Raw genomic sequence first — 3,255 nt, forward strand, 5'->3', positions numbered from 1 at the left:
AAAAAGATGAATAGAGCGTCTGCCATGTAAGCAGGAGATCCGGGGTTCGAGTCCCGGTCGAGGCACACATTTTCAACATGTCCCTAATGAAATACATCAACGCCTGTTTGCATCCAGTGTGTCCATTTAATTATCATTTCATTTCTAGCAAAGCTGCATGGTCATCCACGGTAACCGTTCTTTTGGGAACAGATACTATCGTCATGTATAGTTCTAATAGGACTGTATTCTATTGATTCTCGAAGGACTCTCTGAGGTTACATTCGCCATACACTTTCCAAACCTGCTTTCGTTGAATTACTTTTACTGTTCTTGGTTGCACCTCCAGTTCTGCATATAGTACTTTGCGTAGTGCCATGACTATAAAATTTCTTTTTGGTTTTTCTTCTAGTTTTACCCTTCATTGCTCTTCTTATCGTGTCACTTATGTATTGACAGGTGTTAATTTTTTATTTATGTTTTCTCTTCTTAAAAAATGTCTTTATCTTCTTCAAACGTTATGTCGAACCATTGATACTGGGAATGTGACACCTGTTCAACTATCATGTTATTGATGACTATCTTATTCCTTACAGGATACTTTTCTAAAAACGCAGTTTTGTTTTTCTTGTTGATATCTGTAAAATGTTATTTCGGCTTACGTTATGCAATCTGCGTACTGGTATTTGTAATTTGTTTTCACTATTCTGTATGATTACCTAGTCTTCGGCAAAAACTTTGTGCTTAGAAACTGGCACAAGCTTTATGTTTAGAAATTTGCCTGGCCCAATTCTCATACATTGAGGTATTCTGTTCATCACACATTCCCTGACCAGGTCGTCGTAGTACATGACGAACAGTGTTGCTGAATACGACAGGCTTGCCTCAGGCCTACTCCCTCGTTTCTCTCCAGTTCTGGTGTCAACCGTTTGCCAATATAAGCTTCCACTTTGCTGTTTTTGTATAACCCTTGACATATTTTTACCAGGTGTCTGAGGAAATCTCTTTTCTCCGTTACTTACGAGAGCTTTTTTCTGTGGTTGCTTGTCCAGTGCCTTGTCAAAGTCGATAAACGCTAGGTGCTGTGACGCACCTATGACGGAGCGAATGCGGCCGAATGTGTGCTGGCGGCAATATTCAAATGGCCACGGCTCCGCTCCTACCGCGCCAGGCAGTGGAAGTCAGGAAGGAGGCCAGCAAAGGGCGACTCTGGCTGTCGCGCCGACACTGCAGCTAGAACCGGCGTGCGCAGATTCGCACCACGTTGTGCTTCCGCAGCCCAGCTCTGTAGCCAATCAGAACTAAGTGATCCTCCACGAAGCGAGGATTTAAGCTACTGCAGCAGCAGAAAGCAATGTTAGGGCCGCTAACGAAGAGTCAGTTTTGGAATGACCACTTTGTAAGAGTCGCCCATCACAACCCAACATTGCTGGTACTTAATGTTCGAGGTTCGTTCAATAATTAAAGACAAATTGGTCTAAGGCAAAAACTATTAGTACGGCAATTTTGTTACTTTTATGACTTTCAGTTGCCATCACTGGGATGAGCCATGATCAGCAGATATATCAACATTGGCCGGCCGCGGTGGTCTCGCGGTTCTAGGCGCGCAGTCCGGAACCGTGCGACTGCTACGGTTGCAGGTTCGAATCCTGCCTCGGGCATGGATGTGTGTGATGTCCTTAGGTTAGTTAGGTTTAAGTAGTTCTAAGTTCTAGGGGACTAATAACCACAGCAGTTGAGTCCCATAGTGCTCAGAGCCATTTGAACCATATCAACATTCTTTTATTTTGTAACCTCAAAAATACATTTCAAAATAGCGAGTCGGCGTGAAACGTCCACATTAGTTGAACAATGTTCAGTTATCTGGCCATTAAAATTGCTACGCCGCGAAGACAACATGCTATACACGCGAAATTTAACCAACAGCAAGAACATGCTGCGATATGCAAATGATTAGCTTCTCAGAGCATTCACTCAAGGTTGGCGCCGTTGGCGACACCTAGAACGTGCTGACATGAGGAAAGTTTCCAACCAATTTCTCATACACAAACAGCAGTTGACCGGCGTTGCCTGGTGAAACGTTGTTGTGATGCCTTTTGTAAGGAGGAGAAATGCGTACCATCGCGTTTCCGAGTTTGATATAGGTCGGATTGTAGCCTATCGCGATTGCGGTTTATCGTATCGAAACATTGCTGTTCGCGTTGGTCGAAATCCAATGACTGTTAGCAGAATATGGAATCGGTGGGTTCTGGAGGGTAATACGGAAAACCGTGCTTGATCTTAACGGCCTCGTATCACTAGCAGTCGAGATGACAGGCACCTCATCCGCATGGCTGTAACGGATCGTGTAGCCACGTCTCGATACCTGAGTCAACAGATGGGGACGTTTGCAAGACAACAACCATCTGCACGAACAGTTCGACTACTTTTACAGCAGCATGGACTATCAGCTCGGAGACCATGGCTGCGGTTGCCCTTGACGCTGCAGCACAGACAGGAGCGCCGGTGATGGTGTACTCAAGGACGAACCTGGGTGCACGAATGGTAAAACGTCATTTTTTCGGATGAATCCATGTTCTGTTTACAGCATCATGATGGCCGCATCCGTGTTTGGCGACATCGCGGTGAACGCACATTGAAAGCGTGTATTCGTCATCACCCTGCGTGATGGTATGGGGTGCCATTGGTTACACGTATCGGTAACCTCTCGTTCGCATTGACGGCACTTTGATGAGTGGACTTTACATTTCAGATGTGTTACGACCTGTGGCTCTACCCTTCATTCGATATCTGCGAAACCCTACATTTCAGCAGGATAATGCACACGACCGCATGTTGCAGGTCCAGTACGGACTTTTCTGGATACAGAAAATGTTTGACTGCTGCCCTGGCCAGCATTTTCTCCAGATCTCTCACCAATTGAAAACGTCTGGTCAATGGTGGCTGAGCAACTGTCTCGTCACAATACGCCAGTGGTATCGTGTTGAAGCTGCGTGGGCAGCTGTACCTGTACACGCCATCCAAGCTCTGACTCAATGCCCAGGCGTATCAAGGCCGTTATTACGGCCTGAGGTGGTTGTTTTTGGTACTGGTTTCTCAGGATCTACGCATCCAAATTGCGTGAAAATGTAATCACATGTCAGTTCTAGTATAATATATTTGCCCAATGAATACCCGTTTATCATCTGCATTTCTTCTTGGTGAAGCAATTTTGATGGCCAGTAGTGTATATTGTAGAATGTCTGAAGTCTATGGTGAAGGTTGCATGAATCGTTA

Source organism: Schistocerca gregaria, chromosome 6 (assembly GCF_023897955.1).
Source record: "Schistocerca gregaria isolate iqSchGreg1 chromosome 6, iqSchGreg1.2, whole genome shotgun sequence".
NCBI lineage: Eukaryota > Metazoa > Arthropoda > Insecta > Orthoptera > Acrididae > Schistocerca > Schistocerca gregaria.